The following is a 27,185-nucleotide window of genomic DNA, read 5'->3' on the forward strand; positions in this document are numbered from 1 at the left end:
AAACAATGCTATACTCCATCTGACGGAGTAATCTTCCTTTAATAAGAGTGACTTAACCAGAATAGAATAATAACCCAAACTCACTCCCCTCCATCTTTCCAGAGGCAATATTAAAATCTCTAAACTTCAACTGGTAAAACTTCAGTAATTTCAAGGAACTGGCAAATACCACCACTCACGTGGTAGGAGAGATGGTTTCTAGACACGGCAAGAAATAAAGGCTAAGCACATGCACAGCTTTGCTATTTTACTTCTTTGAGCTTCAGTTTCTACCCTAATGAAATCAGGACAATAAGAGCCACAGTACAGTTGTATGAAAATTAATGGCAATGCATAAAAAGCCCCTAGCATGTAGCAAGTTTTCTTCACATAGCCCTTATTTTCTCATGTCCCATTCTTGACACTTTATTATCTATATATGCCATACAGATGCACACTTATGCACATATCTAAGTGCTAAACCTAAATAAGAAAGGAACTTATAGTTTCCGTGTAATTTACCCAAAAAGTCTAAAGCATTCCCATAAAAGCAGTATTACCATATTACCATCATCAGATATGCTTACAGTTAGGAAGTACCTTCCTTTAGATCAGAGGTCAGTAAATTCTATCTGTAAAAACAAGTGAATAAATATTTTAGGTTTTGCAGGCTGTACCATTTCTGTCCCAACTATATAACTCTGTCATTGGAGCAAGAAAGCAGCCACGGACAATACCTAACAAATGCATATGGATGTATTCAAAACAAATTTTATTTACAAAAATGGCTATAGCAGACTGGATTTGGGCTGTGGGCCACAGTCACCAATCCCTGGTTTTAGATCACTCCATCCTAAGCACTCTTGAAAATTATAGGTAGTATATAGTCTGATTCAAAGCTTACACCCAAGGATCTTTGATTTCTGCACTACCTCCATATGGCTCAATTTTTTCCCCATATATCAAGATGAGGTCCACAGCCAGGAAACTAAACTGAATGGAGATTGAATAACAGAACTACATCTGAAATCAAATTAGATTATCTGTTGGGGCAGAGATTCCTTTCAGAAAGTTAGAATATGGAAAAGCTGGGGCGCCTGGGTGGCATAGTCGGTTAAGCATCCAACTTTGGTTCAGGTCATGATCTCACGGTTTGTGAGTTCAAGCCCTGAATCAGGCTCTGGGTTTACAGCTCTGTGCTGATGGCTCAGACTCTGGAGCCTACTTCAGATTCTGTGTCTCCCTTTCTCTCTTTGCCCCTCCCCTGCTCTCTCTCTCTCTCTCTCTCTCTCTCTCTCAAAAATAAATAATTACTTTAAAAAAAAAGAATATGAAAAAGCTAAAGACACTTTCAAGGTCCTCTAAGTCTTGTTTCCAAACTTTTAAGACACAAAGGGAAATATATTTTACATTGTGACTCAGTATATACATGCACACATGCAAGCGAATATTTACATACAGAGTATGTGTAAAAAAACCACATTTTTTCAAACATTTATTATCTTTTTCTATGGATCTCTAATCCAGTGCTCTTTCTAGAAGTGAAATAAAATGAAGAGTAGTTGTATGAATCAGGGAAGTAGCTTTGGAAAAAAAAGGCTAACAATCCTTTGTCTCAAATACATGTGAGTACATGTCCACTGTGGGAGGAGACTCAGAAGACAGTTGCAAGCAATCCAAGTTTTCTATACCTAATTTCCAAGTCTCAAAGATAAGCCTCTGTGACATAGGCAGTCCTGACAATATGGATGTGACTTTATCAAACCTCATTATGGAGCTAATGGATGATTACATGCCAAACGGCCATAGATACGATTTCACACATGAAAAGAGGTTTATTTAAATACAAACGGAATATATTAATGAAAGGCACCGCATAGTAGAAAAAAATAAAATTGCCCAGTCACAGAGCAAGAAACTATCAGAGCTAAGATCTGAACCTGGGCACTGTGGGTTCTTTACTCTTAACCCCTACACTAAATGGCTCCTCAAAATCAGGTGAGATTAGATATTTTCAGAATCATCTAATACAGCTCCCTCCCAATGGTAAAATCTTCATGACATTACTCAACAGAGAGCACATTATCTATCCCACCCGTATGATGGCGTGATAGTACTCCATTGTTGGAGAATAAACTATAGTAAACTTTGAACCACATCACACATCAAAGTCTCTCAGGTTTGAGGTCACAGATAGGAAAGGGTCGCTATTGCACCGACCTGCAAAAGCCTAGCTGATTAACTAGCAACTTTGGCAAAGAACGTATTCAAATAGCGTGATTTAAGGCTGAGAATTTGTATGTTCGTAACACTCCTATCATCCTTGCTTGCTTGACAACCTTTACTTTTCACCTTATCTCCCCCAAAGCATGTAAAAACAAGTAGCATTTCTATCTTTGAAAACATGCAAATAAATTAAAAGCAATTTGTTCTGGCAATGTTTACAGTAGCCTTCACATTAATCTTAGTTTAGAAAACACGGTGTTTTTCCCCAGATCATTAATGTATTTACCCAAGTTTCTTTTCCTATTTTTTATCCTTTTATCTATTCCAGTAAAGCCTCATCTTTTTTGCTTAGTGTTAGATACACAATCTAGACAAACCCACTGAACAAAGTAATGGAGAGTAAATGTACTGAAAAATAAAATTCCCAACTGCAGCCATATTTACATTTCGGTAAAATTGGAAAACCACCCAAGCTCACATTTAAACATTTCTTTGCTTTGTTTTGTTTCTCATAGAGGGATTCCTGGTGGGCTCCACCTCACCCCTATCAGACACATCCTGGTTTACTTCAGCCATTGCTCCAGACTCAGCTCAAGCATGATCATTTTTCATTTATGAAGGGAGTTCTGTGAAATGCAGAAGCCATGTAAAACAGAATTCTGTAACCCAGCCTCCCCAAGGAAGGGTAAAGATCGGCTCTGAGGCTTTGAATTTAAAGATTTACATCAGATTGGCAAAGGAATCTTAAATATACTCAAGCACATTTTTAAGAAGGTCAACAATTCAGTTTCATAAGACTTTCAAATATACTTCAAGGAAATGATAACCAACTAATTCAGGTAAGTAATTAAAATGCATCTCAAAAGTAAAAAACATTATGTTGCTCATTAATATGAAGCTCCTTTCCTATCAAAATCTTTCTAGATTTGGTGTAATGTATGTATAAGGCATACAGGCCAGTGTTCAGATTTTTCAGTTTTAAAACACGTTCTTAAGAGTAACAAGTTATGGTTCTTCCCACCATTATCTTTATTTAGAAAAAGGAATTTGGATATCAGCATTTCAATCAGTCCATAAACTACTGATACTGGAATGTATTAACCGATTTCTCTCATTCAAAGCATCATTTCCACAGTCAGTTCGGCCTCTCACCAGGACCACAGCAAACAAGCCACTCAAACAACAAACCACAAGTAAATCACTCCATGAATACTGAGTGGTGTCAGAAACCATGTTGTCAGGACTCTCTGCCCCTTCCCTCATAAAGTAAGCATTCTCTGGGCTTCAACCAGAATTGTGATAAGAATGCTACCATAGTCTTTCCCAGCACCAACTTCTGACCAAATCAGCGGCTGCAGCCTGAATCACAATAATTTCCTCTTCTCAAATTTCCTTTCTCAAGAGAGTGCACATGGTTACCATTTAGTGGAACCACCACATATAATAACGATTTCTCAGGCAACAAAAAACACTGCTACTCACAGACACTTAAGTGATACGTAAGACACTGGTCATTCTGACCTAATGGCGAGAGTCTTCATTGTGAGAATGTTGTGTGAGGTTTTACACAGGGCCTCACCAAGATTGAGGCCTGCCTGTATCTTTGTTTGCTCATCTCTATACCAACAAAAAGACAACTTGGTTTCGCTCTCCCATCTCTACTTCCACCTACTGCATAGGAATGCTGTGCCAATGAATCTTAAAAATCTCTCCACAAGATCCTACGACATTAAAGCTAAGAGCTGTACACACTAAGGTAGCACTAAGCTAGAGTTTTAGTTGGGAAAACAGCTAGGTGAGATCCTTATTTTTGTTTTACACTTCCATGAAATTTTTCAGGTAATTTGACCGATAATTTGGAGGATTAAAAAAAGGGAAGGTGAGAATACAATAGTATCACATCATTGGTGGGCTTTTGTGAAAAAAGAAAGTAGCTCTGTGGTAATAAATTCGTTGTATGTCACAAATTCATGCTACCACTGACTCTACTCCCCAGAACTCCTAAAATGTAAACTACCACAATCCAACTACTCTTACATAATAAAAATATTTTACAGATGTTGACTCTGCCTATATTAGAATTTCAGATGAAATTCAAAAATATTAAAAAGTGCTTCAGTGCAAAAAAAGAGGTCTGGGCCTGGAAGAATAATTTAATAGACATAAGAAGTTAACTTTCTTTTGCTGCAAACTCAACGCCGATCAGGGGCTCCTGGTGCCTGTGACTAGTAAGTATGACATCTACAGATGGGAAATAGCCTTGTCTCATCAAATTTAGATTGGCGGAAGCATTATATCCATTTATTTAACATTCTTACTTTAATTGTCCCTCTAGTTCTTGCTCTAAAACATAATGACTGACTTTAAATCTATCTAACTGCACAGCTTACTGATAAAGGCAAACACATTTCTTCAGCATGAAACATAAAAACCTGGAAATTTCTAATTTCAAATATGAGGGGGTGAGAAGCTGGCAAATAAGATTTGAATAATAGATTAAAGGCAGTAGCAGTGTGATGAGCATTTAAAGTCTAGAATCTGCTGTTCAGTAGGACAGCTTTCCTGCCTCACTTCTCACTTCTCAGTTCAAATCATAGCTTTTATTTTGGAATTTTCAAATCTCTAAAAATAGATCAAATAAAAGGCATTATTACATCATGGACATCCTAGCAAATAATGAGTACAAACAAATTGCCCTTAATTAATGTTTCAGTAAACTTAAGATAAGCCTGTCATGCTCACTATCCAAGTAAAGACGAATTACAACAAAAGTGTGCCTTTTTTTTTGTCCACATCATTTGCAAAATGTCAAAGGATTGATAATATGTAGTATTGACAGTACATGGGATAACAAAGGAGGACAAAAGGCACTTTAAGGGGACAATTTGGTTTTATTTATCAAAGTTTTTAATCACTTGCCCTTTAATTCAGCAATTAAATTTACCCTACATAACTGTCCACATATGCGCAGTCTGGAGTCCTACAAATACAACCCAGGACTACCAACACCCCCAAAATGAAAAAACAAATTACCTATGGGCTTCTCAACGACACCCAAAGACAACAAGACTATCTCCAAGCCCACAGGGCCCTTACAGCAATCGCGCACGCAGATAAAATCACAAACTTTGGACTAATGAACGCTAGTAAGGTATTATGGTAATTAATTCATATGAGGAAACTAAATGCTGAACATTATCAACTGGTGAAGATAAAAGCCAACTTTAACAAGCAATATAGAATTTAGCAATTATTTGGCAAATGTTTAGACAATAAAAATAACCAAAAGACATTATAGAGGTAAGGAAATGTTGAATCAACAGCACAAACGGTAAGAAGAAAGTGTCATAGGAGATTCAAGGATATAAAAGTATCCTTTCCTAGCTACTAGCTCTTTGAACTAGCTATTTAAGCAGATTGGGAAAACAAACACAGGGAAACCACTTATGAGAAGTAACATTTTATGATAAACCATTCAAGATAAGAGTGATTATAGCAATAGCATTGTAAGTCGGCCAAAAATAAAATTATCTAGAAGAATGGCTTTGAGTATAACTTCCTAGTATTTTCCTGACATTTAATAACATAACTTAGCTCCTTTTCACTTATCACTTCAGCAACTTCAGACCTCATCTGAAAGTACAACCACAATGCAAAACACACTAAGGTATAATAGAGAGCTAAACATGTCAAAAGCATTTCTGATACTTCATCTGCGAAGGACAGGTTTCTAACTGTATCAGAGAATGCATTTATGTACATGTTTCCACGTGAAATGCTTGGACCATGATTGGGAGTATCTAGCTACTACTCATAACTGTATTTAATTCAAACATTTTCTAATAATCTATTAAATCTAATAAAACAAGTAGAGCAATCTGATAAAATAAAATCTATTCCTGGAAACAGCATTTTCACTTTGTGGAATATAATGCCATCAACTAGAGATATCACATGATAAACTTATTTGAGGAAATAGAAAAGGATCCTCCAACTTCAAGTACCTTCCTAAGTCCTCTTATCGCTCAATTTCAAATTTACTTTTAGTCAACAATTGAGATGTTAACCTAACTTTCACTTAGATCAATACAACGCACAAAGGAAATAGGGCTGGAGGAACTAGGGCATGAAAATCATGGTATAAAGCAAGCAATCAGCTGATATTCCTAGTAGTTGCATTTGACTAAGACTCTTTCAGGAGATACTCTATAGAATAGGTAACAACAGGAGAAAGGGCTGTTGGGTTAGATAACTTAGGTGATAGAGACCTGAAGCAATGAAAGCATCCCTTGGGGGAAAGAACAGAAGGAGAGAGGGGTTTGTGCTGAAGACCAAGAGACTGAACAGTCCAGAGGTTGGAAGGGGGGAGGCGAGGGGGAATGAGGCCTGGATGGACGAAATAGTGGATAGTGGAGTTTGTGACCTCCTCAATCTAAATGGCAAAGTCCTAATTCGAGCATAATTGGCAGACCACTCATAATACCATGAATTATGTAAAGTTAAGAATTTCTAGAACTGCATGTATATACACAGCAGGTTTTCAGATCAGCAGGAGGCATTAGGTTCTTGCTCAACAGGTTTTAACTTACAGCCTGTTGAGGACTACCACATCTAAAAGGACTTGTGTGAAGTTAGGAACCCTCTTCCTGCTGTGATCAGGTCAACAAGTAAATATGCCTCCCCAAAATGAGAATCATTCATCCGTTTATGGGATGCCACAGTCCACCTCCACCCTTCCCCTTAATAATCCATGAAAACGAACTGCTGTGTTTCATATTAGGATTTGTTTTTCATGTATTGAGGTATCTTGTAAAACAGACTTTTTGCTGTGGAAATATTAGCAATAACATGGTCATGTTTTCAAGAAAAATTATTTCTACCAAAACATCGAGAAGCATTAAAAGTTAGTGACTGGTCACATGGCTTTGCACCAAGCTGCAGCAATGTCTACAAAATAGTCTTGAACTGGGCTATCTGTGACTTCTTTAAGACCACAAAAGCTCAGTGAGTGAAAGGCTATCAAATCTGACTCAGTGGCATTAATTACACCTCCAAGGGTGAAGCGAGAATTGTATGAGTTGAAGAATAAAATTTTATAGTACTATAAAACACTAGTCTAGAAGTCGCAAGGGAAGGGAACTGCGGGGTAAGTAATTGAAGGCAGGAGAGTTGACTTCCTGCCCAATCACTAACTTGGCTGAGCCCATAGTGGTAAAACTTTCTTCCCAGCCTTAAATTTATAATCACAGTAACAACTACAGCCTCCAAAGAAAAGCAAATGAACACACTCATCTTCTTAAACATTTAAGATACAAAGTAAATCTCTCCAAATCCTGGGGTGCCAAGCATACCATACCTTTTCCAAATCTCAACTTTACCATAGAGAAACATTAGATCTAAACCAGTCAACATTATTGTATACACTCTACACCAGAACATACAAGTATGTGTTTTCAGAGCAAGGAAAAGATTTTTAAATTTTCCACCCCTAAAGTGAAAGCAGTTTTATTTCAATACTACAATCAAATCTATTCTTTACATCTGAAGCTTCAACTAGATATAAGTAACAGCATTTTACAATATGTGTCATTTGGTATGCAGTTCTGTTACAATCTTTAGATGCATTAGAATTCACAAACAAAACTCAGAAAGGCTTTATGAATCTCAAAGGGGATTAATGAAAATATTTAGTCAGAATACAAACAAAGTGCAACGCCAACAGTTATTATTAACATGCAAAAAATATTTAAGAGTTCACAGCATTTCATACTATATAAACATTAGTATCTTTTAATTAAAAAATCACATATATTCTTACCAAACAAAGATAACCACTGCTAACATTTTGGTGTGCCTTTCTTACTACGCTTCCCAACTGTTGTATTTTCTAAATGCTTATTGATAATATTTAGGAAAGCCATTCACTTTTTTTTTTTAATGTTTGTTTATTTTTGAGAGAGAGAGAGAGAGAGAGAGAGAGAGAGAGAGGGAGGGAGAGAGAGACAGACAGGGAGACAGACAGCATGAGTCGGGGAGGGGCAGGGAGAGGGAGACACAAAATCGGAAATAGGCTCCAGGCTCTGAGCTGTCAGCACAGAGCCCGATGCGGGGCTCGAACTCACCAACCGCGAGATCATGACCTGAGCCAAAGTCGGACGCTCAACCGAGTGAGCCACCCAGGCACCCCAAGGCATTCACTTTTTTAAAATTTACAGTACCCAACCATTCTGCTAATGCTCTAATAATGTTACAGTTGATGTTCCTGGGACTTCTAAGTATAAAGTAATGTCTAAATAATGCTACGTTTGTCCTCCTGTGCGTGTATAATTATTTAAATCCCTAGGAATTCCTTAAACAATACTAGCGGTGGTGACGGCGAACAGATGCGAATTTATTAATGCTCTTCCTATTAGCTGGAGTGTTCCTCATTGGTTAGGTTCGTAAGTCTTTCCAGTCCTCTTCAACGCTACTTGAAAAGGGATATTCTTGAGGCACAAGGCAGGAGAGTAGTGATAAAAGTGGTAACAGGGTCAGAGGAGGAAGAGAAATTGCTGTCACGTCAGCACAGGGCAACTGCAGCAGCAGGAAGCTACAGCAACCATAACGGCTGATGATCCTCAAGCGGCCACGAGGTGCCAGGCATGCTTCAAGAACTTTATGTGAAGTAATTCATGTAATCCTCACAACCACAGCAACCCAAAACGGTGGTACTACTATTATGTTCATTTTACAGATGAAGAAACTGAGGTAAGCTTAGTGTACCTGAGGTTAAGTGATTACTTCAAGTCACACTGCTAGTAAGGCACCGATCCAGGATCCAAATCCAAGCAAAGTTGGTATTTCTGGAACTTCCTTCCAATGGATGGAAATAAGCACTTCAAAGGGACAAGTAGCATCAAACTTGAAGAGAAAGCTGACAAGCACGCCACCAGGTATTACCAAATAAAAATACAGACTAAACAAGCAGCCGCAAACTGTAGGCCAGATACCACGGTGCCCTACAAACACTGGACTGAAACAACACATTTTTGCAAACGATGGCAAATCACAAGAGTCCCCTTAGGAAAAGCAGATTTCATGCTCCAAACGCTCCCATGTAGTCAAGTAATGGCTTCCTCTTGGTTGAAGAATCTCACAAACTTCTCAAGCCAGTGAATTTTAAGGAACCGATTGGCATTAGCCGTCTTTCACTCCCTTGTCCCCTTTCCTTCTCTGGGAGAGGGGAAGGAGGCATAGTCTCATTTTAGCAGCTGTGACTCAGCTGTCTACTCTACATGCCCACACCAGGAATTTGGACATCCTTTCAGAGATGCCATTTACATGAAATTGTTGGGAGAGCAAGGATCCATGCCTCTCTCTGTTAGCATCTATTTCATGTAATAAATATTTTTAACGCAGTTTATTTCAACATGTACAACCCCTACATTTCTTCAGTAGTAGACTGCATTTAATTTACTAGAACTAGTTATTTGAAGATGGTGACTATATTTAAGCCCGCCTACATATCCCTAAAGCAGGACAAGGCAGGGACATTCTAACCTGACTCCAGATAGAGTTCAAAGCAATCCCATAAAGAAAGAGAAACACAATATCAAGGGTATCTGCCAAGTGTCTATCTGCATGGAGTGCTGCTCACTGAGTATAAAAAGAACATTCATTTGTACCTCAAGGAAGTCTACCTTAGTATTGTTTCTTTTGTTTGTTTGTTTTCTTGGTTTTAGGAAAATGCAGGGCTCCATTTGTTCTAAATGCTCATTTATTTAAAAATGAAGAAATCTGAAAATGTGAAAGGTTGCAAAAGATCCTGAAGGCATTGAGTACAATTCTCCACCCAGTATAGGAATGTCCTCTAGGGTCTCAGGACAGATGGTCTCTTTGCATCTGTTTGGATATTTTCACACCCTTTATCTTAAGGCAGGACCGCTGTGGTATCAATGGTATTCAACCATGATGGCTTTGAAATCACTTGACCAAAGGGATTGCAGTGGCAGGACACTTCTGAAAAATTTAATCTTTTCAAAGGCTACACTCTTCTGAGTGCAATGCAACCATTAGACTTGAGAACTGGAAAGGACTTTAAGGATCCTTTAAGCAAATGTAGCTTTTTGTTTAATCCAGACCACAGTCTAGGTTCAGTTAAGTAGGAAGGAGGTCTATAGGTGCACATACGTGATGCTTAACCTATAACAATCCCTGTAAAAGGATTATCCTTCCATTCTGAGCCAGCTTCTCAAAACAAAGCTTCATTTCCCTTGACATTTTCTTATTCAAACTGATACCCACTTGTAACTTTTCTCTTTCCATCTTATTTAATTCACCTTAAAAACCCTGATCCAAAAGCAAAAACAACAACAACAACAACAACAACAACAACACAAAAGGACTAATAAAGTTAACAGGTCACTAAAGGAAGCAGAAATTATAGTACTGGGATTCTGGTGTCCCTTGGTCACAACTTGGATTAGCCTTTAAGAGGGACAGCATAGAGAAACATTCCATGTGATATTCCCCAAACTCTAAAGCACAAACCTATTCATACTAAATATATTTGTAATATTAAGCAAAACAAATGCTCACAGGAAAAGGCCACATTTTCTCCAACCTTTACTATATTAAGTATCAGAACGACGAGGGACATCAAGATTTTACCCAAATCAGCTCCTTTTCTCCAGGTAAAACAAGTATCTTAGCTTCCATTTACACTAGGGACTCTCTAAGGTTAATGGACTTTCCCAGACTCAGCATATGATGAAAGAGAGCCTCTATCCCAGGGCCCTCCCTCCTGGAGTGTTTTTGGTTCCTGATTTGCACACCACCCTACAATGCTTATTTATTATTCAGCTTGCCTCCATCAGCCAATTTAGTGCTGTTGTTTTGTTTTGTTTTGTTTTGTGTGTGTGTGTGTGTGTGTACAAATGAAATTTCCTGAGAGTGGAAGATTTTTTAAAGATAGCAGATTCTGTATGTTATTAACCCAGTTTTTTTTTTTTTTTTCTATTTTATTTATTTACTTTTGGGACAGAGAGCACAAGCATGCCAGTGAACCAGTGGGGGAGGGGCAGAGAGAGAGGGACAGACAGAATCAGAAGCAGGCTCCAGGCTCCGAGCTGTCATCAGCTGTCCCTGCTGATGCGGGGCTTGAACTCACAGCAGTGAGATCGTGACCTGAGCTGAAGCTGGACACTCAACAGACTGAGCTACCCAAGGTGCCCTATTCACCTAATTTTTTAAAAAATGAATCAAGCACACGAGAGATTGGAGTGCTTTGCCACTACTTATTTTCAAAACCTCATCTTCTGAGGGAAATTAGTTCCTTTATTGCTCTTCCCAGTTGATCTAATGCAACAGAGCCATTTCTAAGCTTTTCAAAATGCAGTTTAGAATATTAGAAACCAAACACTTCAAGAAAAGATATTTTTTTTAAAAGAAGGAAACCTAAGTATTTTTTGTAAATCCCATATTATATGTCAGACAACGTAGGGGGTACTTTCATCTACTATTTACAATCACTTCATTTCATTTTATATTATTGAACTTAATATTTACAAATGTTAATGCCTATCCTTTTTCATTTAACATGAATATTTAATTTCATTTAATATTTACAAATACTGTCAGTGAACCTGTTCTCATTTTACAGTTCAGAAAACCCAAGAGGCAAAGGATTCATCGATTTTGCTCAGGACACACGGCTGTTAATTGGAAAACTGAAACCTGTATCTGTCTGATAACAGAGCTTGTGCACTTTTCAATCCCCCTGAAAAACAAAAGCAGCCGGGCTCCCGATGCCATACGGCGGAATGAGGACATGGCAGGGGCTCTTCAAAAGCACACAGTCTAGATGAGGTAAGTGGGACTAACCTAATCTCACTGTTTCTCTGATAAAATGTTTCCTTTCGGTGCACTTGCTCACATGATTCAAGAGTCAGCACGACGTGGCAGAGCTATTCTCAGCATGTCACTTCCCAAACCTCCATCCCAGCAATCCCAGGATTCTCTAATGCCAAGGCTTCCGTTGGGGGGGGGGGGGGGGGGGGGGGGGGGGGGGGCGGGGGGGGGCTTTCCTTTAAGAAATATTGTATTTAATCTTTTTTTTCTCTTAAAGGTTTATTTAACCTGGGGAGAGACAGACAGATTGTGAGCAGGAGAAGGGCAGAGAGAGAAAGGCAGACACAGAATCTGAAGCAGGCTGCAGGCTCTGAGCTGTCGGCACAGAGCCCGACGTGGGGCTCAAACTCACCAACCATGAGATCGTGACCTAAGCCAAAGTCAGACACTTAACCGACTGAGCCACCCAGGCGCCCCAGGAAATAATGTATTTATTCTTAAGAAAAATCTGGGGGCGGGAGCACCTTGGTGGCTCAGTCGGTTAAGTGTCCAACTCTTTGATTTCAGCTCCGGCCATGATCTCATGGTTCATGAGCTTGAACCCCCACATCAGGCGCTGCACTGACAGTGTGGAGCCTGTTTGGGATTCTCTGACTCCCTCTCTCTCTGCCTCTCTCAAAAGTAAATAGGTAAACTTAAAAAAAAGAGAAAAGAAAAGAAAAGAGAAAAGAGAAGACAAGAAAAGACAAGAAAAGACAAGAAAAGACAAGAAAAGACAAGACAAGAAAAGAAAAGAAAGAGGGAAGAGAAGAGAAGAAAAAAGAAAAGAAAGGAAAGAAAAGAAAAGAGAAAAGAAAAATCTGGATGAGGCATCATATAAAAACTTGTGCTTATGGAACCCCTGGATGGCTCAGTTGGTTAAGTGTCCCACTTTGGCTCAGATCATGATCCCAGGGTTCATGAGTTCAAGCCCCGCGTCAGGCTCTGTGCTGACAGCTCAGACAGACCCTGGAGCCTGCTTCAGATTCTGTGTCTCCCTCTCTCTCTACCCCTACTCCATTCACACTTTGTCTCTCTCTCTCAAAAATAAAGAAAGATTTTTTTAAAATGTGCTTAATGTGCAAGGCTGCAAGAAAATCGCCACAATTAAAGAAAGCTTTTCCTCTTAAAGAACAATGGCTTAGTATTTTAATAAGCACAAAAGAACTGTATTCGTACTTCAGCAGTGGAAAAGGTGCCATTTGAGACATATATTGAGAAGAAAAAAAAAAACATTTTCACAAATCACTCTCACAAACCACTCTGGCAGAGATGACTCTTGAGGATAATTTCCATTTGTCAACTTCTCTTCTCTTCTGAAAGGACAGACTTGAGCTAAAGAGGAGTATCTGAAACCAAGAGGCCACAGATGAGTCTTGCAGAAGAGAATGCCATGGAAAAAACAAGCCCTAATCCAGTAATGGTCACAATTACAGTTATGTTATGTCCCCATCTATAAAAGACTCTGGATGCTTATTTGCTCGATTACAGTGGCTTGTGTGAATATAGCAAGATTCATGGCACATTGGAAGGTTTTAATAAAAACTATTGCAAATAATTGAAAATATAAGATGAAAAACTTCATTCTCATATATGATTTTTTTTGTAACTTCGTTGTACTACATTTCTGATGGTTAGGTCTAAATATTTGGAGCTAATAATATCTTTACAGGTGACCTCAGAGCTCAATGAATCTGGTTACCAGTAAAGAATTCAATTCAACAAGCATTTATTAAAGTACTGGTAGTACCAGTAGGTAATGCACTAGATACTGGGAATACACAGACAAAAAAGTGCCTGACATAAAGGGGGTTAGAGAAATATAAGCAAATTGTAATATGAAAAATACACATCACATGTACAGCAGTAGGATAAACGATTAATAAACACTATACTCAGGTAGGTGGTGGTCAAGAAAGACTTCACAGAAAATTGACATATGAACTAAGTTCTGATGGAAGAATGAAGACCAAAGAAAACAGCTAGTACTAAAGCAGAGATGACTAAGATTGGATTAACTTTGTTTGGCGGAGGGGTGCCGGTATTAGGTTTAAGAGAGGGATGCTGAGAGAAGAGCCGGGAGAGATATACAATACTCAGTAACAACTGCATTGCATGTATTGTGGACTTCATTTATAAGTTAGGCACACAAGTGAAATTTATTTTAAAAAGATGACATTGGCAGTAGTATAATGAACACACTGTAGAGGGCCCCACGCAAGGAAGAAAGACAGTATTTAAAGAAGTGAATGCAATAATCTCAGTGAGAACTGGTGAAGGTAACCGAGGTTTAAAACCAGGTCTGCTATTAATTAGTACAGTGGTATAGAGACATTTCCTTTTTTGCAAGTGTTAGGGGAAAATCACACAAAACTATAAATTACTAAGACTCATTTTTTAAAGAAAATAAAAATCAGTTTATATATTCAGTATGTCTTGGCTATCCTTTAGAATTAAAATTAGAGGGGTGCTGGGTGGCTCAGTCGGTTAAGCGTCTGACTTCAACTCAGGTCATGATCTCACCATCTGTGAGTTCCAGCCCCATGTCGGGCTCTGTGCTGACAGCTCAGAGCCTGGAGCCTGCTTCAGATTCTGTGTCTCCCTCTCTCTCTCTCTCTGCCCCTCCCTGGCTCACACTCTGTCTCTCAAAAATGAATACATGTAAAAAAGAAAAAAAATTTTTAAAAATTAGACAAGAATGCACTGACACACAAACACATACATACGCATGCATACAGACATGCATAAAAAAAGAATAGGTAAAAAATGTATCAGTATTTCTTTCAGAATAGTGGAACTACAAGCTTCTTTATATTTTCCAATTCCTTATTATGAATTATTTTTCTTAAAATAAAGATATTATTTATTCTTTCCACTTTCTAAACTAGGGAGGAGAAAAACATTTTGAAGCAAATGTGAATTTCACATCATTCAGTAGATATTTACTAAGTAAAGACAAATCATATATATTTATATATCCTGTGAAGCAGAAAATATTATCTAAAATTCATATTTTCCTCTTTTCTTAACAGTACTCTGGCATGCAAAGAAAAAATAATCCCTTTTTCCCCCTGGGGTTAATGTTTACATTTGCAGAATATGAACTAGGTAAGTTTAAGAAATGGTCCAGGATTAAAGATTTGTAATATGTGTAAGGGGTAAAAGATCATAAGAGTTAAAACGGTAAGACAATTAAGCCATTATGGTCATACATTGGAAAACAACAGAAAAGTTAACTCTGATTTCAAAATTGCTTTATGGATAACATAATTCTCCTTGAACCATATACAGCAATAGGCCATTAAATATCAGCACCTCCAATGAAAAGTTTATATACTATTTATACACAGAAAAAATATAACGGTTAATAATGAAAATTCAAAAAACAATAATGTTACAATGGAAAGCATGGGAGTCATTTAATAATACTAACAGGCACAGATCACGTTAATACAAGAAAACTAATTTGTTGGCATTAGAGGTTCTTTCTGAATCTATCACTATTGTAAATCACTCCAGCTTCATTAGCAAATATTTAATAATCAGGCCATAATGCAGACCCTCCCATCTTGATTTACTTAATGACAAGAAAAATTTCTTTAATCGTAGCAATATTTTTGTCACTTAGTCCCTCTTCCTTAATTTTCTCATTCCCAATAATACCACCATGATTCAGAGTTCACTTTTCCTCCCTGAGGAACAAACAGTATTCTACAGTGAATCTCATTCACCTGAAGTGGATGAGAAAAAAACCAGAAAGAATATGGCCCTTTTCATCGCTAATTCCCAGAGACACCCTAAGCAACTCCATTCCCATTCTTCAGTCTGGGGTAATGGACTGCTCTACTTCCAACCCATACCCACAAGATGAAAAGGAAAGTAAAAGTGGTTCAGGTGCGGGTGGGTGTGTTTTTTAATTAAGATTTCTTTTTTTAATTTTTTTTTAACGTTTATTTATTTATGAGACAGAGAGAGACAGAGCATGAACAGGGGAGGGTCAGAGAGAGGGAGACACAGATTCTGAAACAGGCTCCAGGCTCTGAGCTGTCAGCCCAGAGCCCGACGTGGGGCTCGAACTCACGGACCACGAGATCATGACCTGAGCCGAAGTCGGCCACTTAACCGACTGAGCCACCCAGGCGCCCGAAGATTTTTTTTTCAAATATATATAAAGGATAGATGGTATCATTTCATAAGCTACTATATCTTCTCACCAAAAATGTTAATGCATTTTACCAATACTACCTTTCATGAATTCTATTGATTATAAAGTTACAATCATTTAAAATCCATTTGGTAGTATTTCCTTAACATGGTTGTAGTTCCTTCAACTCTCCCTCCTCAAAATTCCAAATACCCCAAATACAATTTTTTTCTTTAGGAAAAAATGTGGTTTGAACCAGAGACCACAGTCCTTATTAAAGACCTTTTTGCGTGTCCTAAAGTATGCACCGCAAACTTACGTTTATGCCACTCTGTCTTGGAAAGGTGTCCTTGGGAATCAGCCTGTGTCCTCCTCAGGACAAGAACACCACTAAAAAGAAGCAACAAGCCCATAGCCAAGACATATACTAGCTTGCCAAATTTTAAATGTTGCACAGTGTGTCTCTGACTTTTTCATAAAACCACCTTCTTTCCTACACCATTCTCTTTCCTTTTCCGTATTTTTAATGTCTTCTCATGCTCACTCTAATGGTTCCCTCTAGCTCTGTATGGCACTGTTACCAATCGACACCACTTCTTCAATACACGCAATCAATTACATAAAGACTTTACCCTCTTTCCTAATGAAAATCTTATCAAAATTTTATGAAGAAATTTCCAAATGTCTATAAATAACTAGGACCCAATAATCCCAAATAAAGTATAAATGGTAGCACCAGCGTTCTTTTTCGATCTTACTACATGAAGCTCAGAAAACACCTGGGGATAAAAAAAAAATGGGGGGCCTGGGGGGGGGTCATTATTTGAAACATGAGACCCACTCTATTCAATTTGTGTATTACAGATCAATGAAGGAAGAAAATGGAGGCTGAAAGGAGCAGATGTGATCTTTAGCTGACTCTTTCAAATAATGAAAAGTGAAAAAACAGAGAACTAAAATTCAGTGGGAAACCAACCAGAGAACCTGCAGAAGAATTCAATTTCTAGTAAGATTGCTGCCCTGGACACCCATCATTGGCAGTGCTGAGGGGCCAGAGCAAGACCAATTCTGGGGTGGAAAGGATCACTCACTGTGTTCCTCCCAAAAAAGCTGTTAAGCAAAAATGGTGAGAGAAACATGTGTTCCTCCAAAGCCTTCCCTCTGGAAAAGAAAGCATCAAGAGCTATTCCAAAAACTGTTTCCATCCTTCCCAAGATCAACCTTTTATCCTCGTGGAAACCCACAAGGTTGGTTTAGTTAGGTACATAGCAAAAGAATAATCATGCAAACATTAAACAGGTGTTAGACTTATTTTGTTGTGAGTTTTTGCCATTACATTTCTAATCTTAGTTCGTGTACCTTGCACATTGCTTAAAATATTGCTGCCTGTTCCCCCTAAAAGAGCAAAGGGAATATGTCATTGGCTATAAAATTTACAGAGAGAGAAGACTCAACTTACACAACTGTAACAAGTTGAGAGAATATGTGAACTGACTCAATGAGGTTGAAATTCTGGGAATAGTCTTTTTGTCCTAAACACGGTGAAATTAATCATTTAATATAAACACAAGTCTCTCAACTGATTTGCACAATTATGCCTGAAAGTCTTCCTAGTAAAAAGCTAAAAAGCTAAAAGGTATAGTTTTCCTTCTTTGATCTGAGAATCAGCTGTTGTTTTAAATCAATAAATGTTTAATTACCACCTACTAAATCCAAGACTCTACGGTAGATGCATGGAACATGCTTTGATGAATGAGACCTTGTTGATACCGTCAGAGAGTATAGAACTCCATGGAGGAGTCTGGGCAAGAATACAAAACACAACCACACAGAGCAATCTGTGGTAATTACAACAGAAAGTACAAGCAAAATTATGTAAGCACTCAGAAGAAAGCAGGGATGCAATTGTACATTTGTTACTTATGGTCAGGAAGATTTTATGGAAATGGCAGCACTAAGATTACAGCGTAAACATTTTTGCCAACTACAGCTGAAGGAGAGCATTCAAATTGTGGGAACAGGATAGGACAGAAAGCCACAGGGTGCTGGGGAACCGGGTGTTGTGTAGCTTCTATTTGAATCAGAAAAACAGTGGTAGATAAAGATAGAAATTAGATGGCTGCTCTTAGAATAATCATCTTCAACTCTGGGCAAAATGACAGAATCCAATTTTGGCATTTGGAAGAGATTTCTATGCCCCAAATGAGATACCCTAACTTCCTACCTTGGTGGCTCATCTGCGTCTCTCAAATTTCATCACTTTTCCTACATCAGTTTCTGGTTGTTGGTATACAATACAGCCATTCACGTTCAGATTCATTAAAATCAATATTTATCAAATCAGGCAGGTTTATTTTTCCTTACTGTCATTCTTAAACAAAAGATTACGTTATTTTTAGTACATTAACTGGTAAAGAAAACCATTAAAATATTTTGCCTTAAAAATGATAAAGCAACAAAGTTTAAGGTGAAAAAAATCTCACCACATAGAACAAAATTAGAAACCATAATTTTTCAGTTCATGAGCTTGGAAAGATGGAGCAAAGGGGGATGAAAACAGAAGGGGGGACTAGTTGTCAGAAACATCTCATAAGTATTTTTCCTCCATTGGTGATTGCGGCAGAATACATTAGTCGGTCTTTTAACCAAAAATGTGGAAATAAGATAAGAGTGGGAAATAAGAAAATCATTTATTGTGTGGTTGGGTGTTTTCCTTTCCTTTTTCTTTTTTAATCTAACAGAAATAGTATTCTGATAAAGATTCGAAACTTGTTGAATAATAAGAACAGGATTTTTTACAAAGCTTTCAAGGCTATCTACACGAGTACTCACCCTTCCAGAGTTACAATCTATTTCATGAAGGAAGGACTCAGTAACCACACAAGAAAGCACCTCTCTGCTTCCCACCGCACACAATAAAGCCCAAATGAATTGCTAAATAGTAGAATTAGTCAGTAATGTTGTTCCTTTTAGCTGGGATCACAAAGATCTGCATACAAAAAGCAGAGTTGAGGTTGATTATAATGACAGAATTATCATCACATAATATTTCTTCAAGCTCCACAATAAATCTGAGAAGCTAGACTTCTATTCTTAAAATCCTTCTGGTATAAAAAGGGTCTGGGTTTGGTTACCATTCTGGCAGGCTTGTAAGAACACCTTACACTTATAAACGAACAATTCATGATTCATGAGGCTGGATCCATTCAAACACACACACACACACACACACACACACACACACACACACACACATTGCTAAGCAACATACAAAGGCTTACCCACCTCCGAGCCCAGGCCAGCCACCAGGAGCCAACAGAGCTGCTTTGTACTTCTACTCAGAGTTGCTCCAGCCTACAACCCCTTTTTAATGTTGTAGATTTTCTAAGTGTGTTGATAAAACGTTATGTTTGATTTTTCATGATGCACTGTTTTTCCCCATGCACACGTTGATAATCTGTTATTTAAGCTATGGATTTAATTTTGTCATTCTTGTGCGTGTGCAAGCATGTGTATGTGTACACATTGATTTTATTACCCTAGAATCGCTCTAAAATAAAAATCCCTTCTTCTCCACTGCCTTGCAACAAACATAACTATCTGTGAAAGATCCGAAGCGCCACAAAATTTCTTATACTTGCTCTGAAAACCAAACATGTGCCACTATGCAAATCCATCCAGATACAATTACTGATAATTTATTCAGAAAATTTCAAACGAAGTAACACACGCAAGTCATTATTTTCGCAGTGGCCACACACATGGAATTTTTGCCCAACACCTATCTCTGGGTGGTTCTACTGAATCCTCACCCCTAATCAACCTTGTTATTCAGGGAGCTGCACTCTCAGGTCCACAGACCACATTCTCCTACCACCGTGAATTGGCACAAGGGTGGGACCAAACCCAATACACCAGGATTCTTTGCCTGGAATTTTGGAGCCAAGTTAAGTCTCACTCCACTGACAAAAATCACAATATAAAATTTGATCATACTATTATTGTGTGAGAAAAAGGGTGTACCTCAAAGAAAGAAAAATGGAGCCAACACACAAAGGAAAATAGAGACGTAAAATGAAGATGCGCCCTGAGGGGTTCTGTGTCCCAGTTCTACTTGTCCCAGAGGTCGGACTGAATGCCTGATTCCCCCATGGTTTGTTGTTCATTATTCAGTTCATCCCTGGACTTCATTAGATTCCCATGTAGCTTTCTCATATATTCCTTTTCCCCTCCAAACAGTCAGCCTTTGTCTATAATCAAAAGATCTTAACTAACACATTGGTCCCATTCGTTATAGCATGGGAGAATGCTTTTTTCCCAAAGAACTCAAAATAAAAAGTATCACACATGTCTTTTTAAAAAATAAACTGAGCATTGCTGCTCTTTAGCAATGTTGAAAAACAGACGTTAAGAGGTCGAAGTGACTCACATAATAACGTAGGCAATCGCTGGTTATACATATTGTGCTAAAATAGAAATTTTCAAAATTATTCTTCTTTGTTCCCTAATCCATGTGGTTCAAACTCAACACTAGCACACAGTCACCTTAAAACAGGTTCAGCTCTTCCGTGTCAATTAAAAACCCTTTCATGAGTCAAGTTGGGTGTGGTCTTTTCTGAGCACCTAAGATCAAATTAAAATGTCTGGCTGGAAAACCTTGGGAAGTCCAGCTTTTCTGATTTAAAATTTTTAATCTGAAAAATTTTAATTTTTTTAATTTCAAATTTTATTTAAAATTTTTAAATTTTAAAAAATTAAAAAAATCTGACTTTAAATTGTAAATGCTCTCTCTCTCCCTCCCTCTCTCCTTTGTCAGTCTGTCTGTCTCTCTCAATGAAGGATCTGGCCATTGGTTAGTAATAACAGCTATAACTAACAATGAACAAAACTACTCTCAGACACTTCTTAAGACCCAGGAACATTATCAACCTAAAATTTTAAAAAAGGAAAAAAGAAGAGCAACTGAATAATAAACCTTATGTCCTTTCATAATAATTTGCTGGATCAATGTTTCTGGATGGAGGGAGTTGGTGTTTTCTAATAAATATTTCTGGAGTTTTGCAGACTATAGGAATAGAATAGGTAAGGGAACACGTATTTCAATGTATTTTAATCTTTAAGAAAAAAAATAACAGACTAAACTATTCAAAAGAACTATGGCAAATAAAATGTTTTGGTACAAAATGTTTTATTTTTACAGCTAGAATGTGAGGAGAAAGAATGGAAGCCACTGAAAAATCACTTTTCGACAGCAAGTTGAGGCTTGCTTAAACCTTGTCAAGTTAACATTTGGAAGACTGAGGGTAAGGTCCGTACCTTTCATCAAAGCTGCATTTTACCTAATGTCACCCTATTCACAGCTGGATAAAATAGGACTAAGTAAATAAATAAGTGAAAGTTCAGAAGGATTCCCTCCCTTTTATTGACAGCTCCAAAAAGCCCATGGCAAAAGTCATGAGAGAATCCTGGTTCTAATAACTCGGTCACTCTTTTTCTCTGAAACACATCACATTTCCTTTGGCCCCAGTGACAGGAGAACACTTTTCCAGTGTCCCTTCTCTTCCAAAAAGGAGTCGCAAACATCATACTGTTAGAAACTAAGTCCCAAGCTACTCTCAGGCTACCTCACTCTTTTACCTTGAAATCATCCTTGACAACAACGGCATTTTAACAAATCTAACTTCTACTAACAATCAGAAAGGCGCTGGCAACTAAACCATGACTAAAATGCTAAGATACTTCCTGATTTCAAAGATGTTAAAACGGGGGGTGGGGGGGAGCTTAAAAAAAAAACCCAAGTGATTGTCTCTCCCATATTCACCACAGCCCACTAACATCAAAGAACTTCTGGCTCTTCTTCCAAAAGATCCTTCTCTTTCAAACCTTTCCTCCTATTCCTGCCACAACCCTCCCAGGTTAGACCTACATTGCCTCATACCTTGTCTGCTGAACAAGACTTATTACTGAATGCCCCTCCATCAATGTTTTCCCAGTCTCCAATCCACCCATCTCATACACAGATCCCCAGATTAACTCTCCTAAAGAGTACACCAGATCATGGCTCACCTACATTAGAAAGCTTGACTCTTTTGTTCAGACCTTCTACCATCTTGCCCCAACCTACCTTTATGGACCAACATTTCCCAGTAAAGGTCTGCAAGAAATTGTTTCCTAATATTTTCATGCAACTCACTAAAAACGAGTTTCATGATTAAATAAGCTACTATAAATAACATTAAATATTTGTTTTAACAGAAGATTTCTCAGAATCTTTAATACTGGGCCATCTGTAGGAGGCATATATAGTATCCAAAGTTTCCCAAGCGAATTTCACCATAGAAACGGCTTTGAGCACATTACTTCTTGAGACTAGCGTTCTTGAGAAATAAACTGTGACTTACTGTTTCCTGTAATTAGTTCTCTGATTTATACCTCTAGTCCTTGCACATTCTAGTCCCTTTGACAAAGATGCATTTCCCCCTGATGACCCCAGTGTGTATGGGTGTTTATCTATTCAAGACCCAGGGCAAACACCGGTTCATTTTTTAAGCTCGCCTTGAGGTCTCCAGCAAGAAGTAATACCTCCCAAAGAACACTATTCTATTTTACTTTCAGTATCTACAGCTTTCTACTTTCTATTAAAGCTATTTTTCTAGTATTTTAGTCAATCCCTGTAATCCCTTTGAAAGCAGCATCTGGGCCTTATTCATCTTTTTATTCTTCTCAGCACCCAACAGTGGGTTTTAATTATTTCTTAAGTGAAAAATTCAAATGTAGCCTAATCCTTATAACTTTTTGTAACTCCCTGTGACCCCGATCAATCACCATGCTCCTTCCAGTGCTCTTTGCTTTGAGAAAAATGAATAAAAAAGAGTCAGCATTTCCAGTACTTACCACATCTTTAAAATCATAGAGGAACAAAATCTAACATTTTCAAAAGAAAAGATTATGCTCAATATTTTGTCACTTCAGCTTGTCATTTGTAACTAAAAAGGATTTATAACCCATGTTTTGGGGGAGGCAGTGAAAACAATGAAAAAGAAAATCATCTGTTCCTGCATTAGACAACCATATAAAGTCATTTTTTTTCTTGGTTTACCTGAAATTAATACACAATGCTCCTATTCCAAGTTAGAACTGTCAAGGAAACATTTTTTGTTCCTTTTTGAAATAAACTGGTACACTCTGAAGATTTGAGAGCCTTTACTTTTCCTGGTATTCATCAATTTCAACCTTCCATAGGGGGCTCTCCAACTAGCCAGCATGGTAAAGGATACACACAAGTTCTCCTTTAGAAACATGAAACACCAGTATGTTGGAAAGATTATGATTTTCCTGTATACATCATGCGTTCTCATGTGCATTAGTGCTGGACAGGCACATGTTAAGGGTGAAGAGTTAGCACTGATTGTATTAATAATAACAGCAATGACAGCTAAAACTTACAGTCACTTATGTGCTTTCTATACATGATCTTATTTAGCATTCACAACAACTCTATAAAGTAAGTGCTATGATTACTTCCACAAAAAAGAAAACTTAGGGGAGATTTTATAGAACTTACACAATTCATACAGCTAGCAATGACAGCTCCGGGATTTTAACCCACATATGTGACTCTAGAGCCCAAACTCTTAGCCACCACCCTCTTCTGTCTGCCTTCTAGTGAGGCGTACAAGAAACACCATGCAATTACATTCACGGTTGAAGAGCTACCCCTCTCAACCAGCACACTTCTTCTCGGCATTACCGACAGTCTGAAGACATGTCAAGATACCAGAAAGCAATGATGTCCGAGTTCCTTCCTAGACCATTGAGGTATGGCTGCTAGCAAGAAGACACAGTGTAAACTATGAATATGATTTTCTAAACTTTATAGGTTTATAGATTTATAGGTTAACTAGGGAGATGTAATTAATGTATTAATTACCTCTGTACTCCTCAAAGTAAAAGTGGAAATCTTTGTCAATTCCTGGATGACTACCACACCAGAATCAGTCCTTTCTCTTAACTTCTCCGTCCACCAGCCTCCCCACTTCTGGGACCAACCACCACCATCAGCTAACAACATACAAAACTTCTAGTACTGCCCCTGCCATATACAAATAAAGCATAAGAGAATCTGTAGACACTGTGGATTAATGAATCCTTTTCAGAAGGATTTAATGGATTCACTTAGTCAGGGACAACCGTGAGTCTATTCTACCGAAGAATTAGCTGCTTGCAATTCTAGAGCAGGACTGCCCTATCACTATGCATTGTACCGCGAGCCTAGGGGAAAGCAATTCAAGCAATCTAAAAAATGCCCGTCATAAGTAGACTACTAAAAAGGCTGTAAGCCTACCACTATCTGTACGAACTTTGAGTTTGTTCTGTAAATATTTATTAAATGCTAGGCACTGTTCTGAGCATACCATGATCAACAAGACAATGAAATGTTCAGGTAGAACATGGCAGGTAGATCTGTGAATGTTATGCCAGGCAGTAGAGGGGATGTCTCCCAAAGAAGGAGCTGGAATGACCAGATGAAGGATAGCAGTGTGAAGATCTGTGACAGACTCATTCCAGGCCAAGCAAACATCAAGGACCAAGTGCCTGAGGTAGGAGTAGTTACCTTTCAGGACTCATGAGGTGGTCCACTGGGTATTAACCTAGGACTTCAAACTGACTACTACATTATTCCAAACAAACGAGCTAGTTACCACTATCAAAATCTCCAAGGCATTCTTAATAAAAATAAACATTCATATTCCATGATCCTGTCTTACGAATTAAAAAATAACAATAACTGGTAATAAGGCACTAAAATTTACCTTTTTAACAGCAAGGGCTAGACTATGATAAAACCAAGGTAAAAAGACCACTACTGAAGCAATAGCAAAATTAATCTTGACAACCAGAAACGTATCCCGTCCAACTCTTCTATAAAATATATCCCCTTATAATGCATTCCAGTCATTCTAGTGGTGATATATGGATACAGAAGTGTTTTAAAGAAAGAGCATATCTGTTAATAATAAAAATAAAAATTGCAAAGTCCTTTCTAGAAGTTTGCCTTAATGATTCAGAATGCAAACGTACTCTGCTCAATGAGGTGTGCATTATTAATTGGATGACTTCAGCCTTGAAAGACTTACAATAATAACGATCAAATACAACTGAGAACATCCACTATAGTGTATGCATAATATTCACTGCTACATAAAATGTGTTTTACATTGTAGGTGTAGTTTTCATTTTCTAATTCACTTCGTAAGCATGACCTTTTAGTCATAAAGAAGCACAATTCAAACCCCAATGTTTGCAAGATTTTACATGGTGACTGTGATGATCAAAAGGTTACCTGTAGGTATAATGGAATCACCTTGATAAATGAGTGCAAAATTGGGTATATTTTTGTAACAAGTGCAATTTAAGCAAAGAAACTTAGATTTGAAAAATTGTAGACTCTACCATCATAGCTTAGCAATGATTTAAGAAAGGAAAAGGAAAAAAATCTGCCAAAAAAAAAAAGTCTCTCAGGAGAGAGTTTAATGCAGTTTGATAGAAGACATTAGAGGAGAGAGCCTAGCTCTGCCCTTGTTAGCTTCACAGTTTCCTCGGTTATGGTAAAATAGGTAAAATAGTGATAGAACCTGCTCTCTCCCAGTATTATTTAAAATAGTAGATGGGCACAGAATTCTAAGGAAACTAGTAAAGGGGTGCCTGGGTGGCTCAGTCGGTTAAATGTCTAACTCGGTTTTGGCTCAGGTCATGATCTCACAGTTTATAAGACTGAGCCCCGTGTTAGGCTCTACACTGATAGTGTGGAACCTGCTTGGGATTCTCTCTTGCTCCCTCTCTTTGTTCCTCCCCCCCCGCCGCCAAAATAAATAAATAGACTTAAAAAAAACTAGTGAGGAGCTGAACATAAATTAGGTAATCAATACATGTGAGTTCTCTTTCTAAGTCATCCTCTTGTGAACCTCCAAAAAGATAGAAAGGACACAATAACTAATGTGGCATTATAAGAAAATGCAAAAAAAAAAAAATAACAATAATAATTCTGCTGAAAACAAAAAAGAAAGAAAACCACAAAGAAGTGACTTTTAGATTTGACCTTGAAATAGAAGAAAGAACCTGTCATGGCAAAAAGACAAGAAAGGCCACATCAGGGAAAAGGAGATATAAAATCAATAAATATTGATTAAGCAGACTAGTGTGTGCTTAGTGCCAGCCTAGTACCACATATGCCTAAACAAAAGTCTGGAGATGGAAATATACATGGTATCTTCCGGGAAGAGCAAGTATATACTATGAACTCCTTCCCGAATGCCTTTCCCACAATACCACATAAAAATATCAATCAGCACAGTAACCTTTTAAATATTCTTAATTACTGTGCAAATGGACATACCTTATACTGTTGGTAATGCTCTCCAAAGTTCTTTATAAATGCTAAATAAACATGCAATCCTAAAACACAAGTGTCTATTATATCTAAAATATATTTTGAAAAATAATACAAACTATCTTCATAAGCTAAGCATTCTGAAAAATGTTTTATTTATTAAATAATGAAGACACCAGATTCCAATCCCTCCAGCTCAACTAGGTCATAGCTGATGTTAGAATGAAATCAGTTTCTTAAATACGCTTTAAAATTTATCAGATGCTACAAATAATGCCAAGAGTGTATCAACCGAAATGAAATGCCATTTCATTTAGGGCATCCTCATTATGAAGCTCAAGACATGTTCATGTTAAACCATCAAACAGTCTAGCACTCTAGTGGATCTAATTGCTTGTTTTTCTTTCTTTTTTAATGAAGCAACAGTCTCTTATAAAACCTCATTTAAGAACATAGAACAAACTAAAGCTTAACAGGAGATCTCCTTTTAAATCACAGATCTCTAACAGTAAACTATTTCCTTCTAAAGCCAGGAGAAATACCCAAATGAGTAAGACTTGGCCTAAGGATGGGGTGTAG

At 37.8% G+C, this 27,185-nt stretch overlaps 1 protein-coding gene across 10 annotated transcripts in view; it reads right to left on the reverse strand.

Moving 5' to 3' along the window:
- Positions 1-27,185, reverse strand: part of PTPRK (protein tyrosine phosphatase receptor type K) — a 562,492-nt gene that overhangs the window by 439,712 nt on the left and 95,595 nt on the right. The window lies entirely within an intron of this gene.

Source organism: Prionailurus bengalensis, chromosome B2, assembly GCF_016509475.1.
Source record: "Prionailurus bengalensis isolate Pbe53 chromosome B2, Fcat_Pben_1.1_paternal_pri, whole genome shotgun sequence".
Classification (NCBI taxonomy): Eukaryota; Metazoa; Chordata; class Mammalia; order Carnivora; family Felidae; genus Prionailurus; species Prionailurus bengalensis.